The following is a 730-nucleotide window of genomic DNA, read 5'->3' as shown; positions in this document are numbered from 1 at the left end:
GGAGGGCTGGGGGAGGCCCAGCTCTGCCCCTCGCCGGGGATGTGTGCTGGCACCAGGGCAGCATCCTCAGGGACTTTTCTGGTCGGTGAAGCGGGCCAGCTTAGCCCCTGTTTCTGCAGCCCCCACGTCGAGCCTGTGGCTGCCGAGTGCCCCCCGAGGGACCGAGGCGTACAGCGTGAGGTGGGATCAATTCAGCAGTGGTCGTAGGGGAGGGAATAAAAGAAAAACAACAAGGTAGAAAATCCTGATTTTTTTTTTCCCCAGTGTCCAAACTCCTTAAAACAGCATGAGTTAGCGAAATAAACTTAAGTTCTCTCCTCCCCTTCCCAAAAACAGGGAGACTGCAGATTTTTTTTTTTTAAGAGCCTGAATTGGGCTGGATGTTAATGACTTGTGAAACCTAACACTTCAGGCTGAGGATTTTTCTCTCCCCCGAGGCATTAAGCAGCCCCTGCCCCGGGTAGCAGCTTTCCCGGCTGCTGCGCACCTTTCTCCGAGGTGCCGGCGACGAGCAGCCCCCGAGGAGCGCGGAGCGAAGCAGCCGGGGTGCAGGCGGAGGGCTCTGCGCCCATCCCAGCTGCCTGTGCACTAGCGGGGATCAAAGGCGGCTTTTTTCCGTCGTCGTTTTAACTTGCCTGCCTACACCGAGCGGCAGAATCAGCCTGCTCCGCGAGGCGATGGGAAGAGCAAACGGTGCTGGCTGGGCCCGCGGGGGACGGCGCTGCGCAGG

Source organism: Phaethon lepturus, unplaced genomic scaffold (assembly GCF_000687285.1).
Source record: "Phaethon lepturus isolate BGI_N335 unplaced genomic scaffold, ASM68728v1 scaffold20040, whole genome shotgun sequence".
Lineage (NCBI taxonomy): Eukaryota > Metazoa > Chordata > Aves > Phaethontiformes > Phaethontidae > Phaethon > Phaethon lepturus.
The sequence above is the reverse complement of the archived record's forward strand: the minus strand, read 5'-3'. Positions refer to the sequence as shown.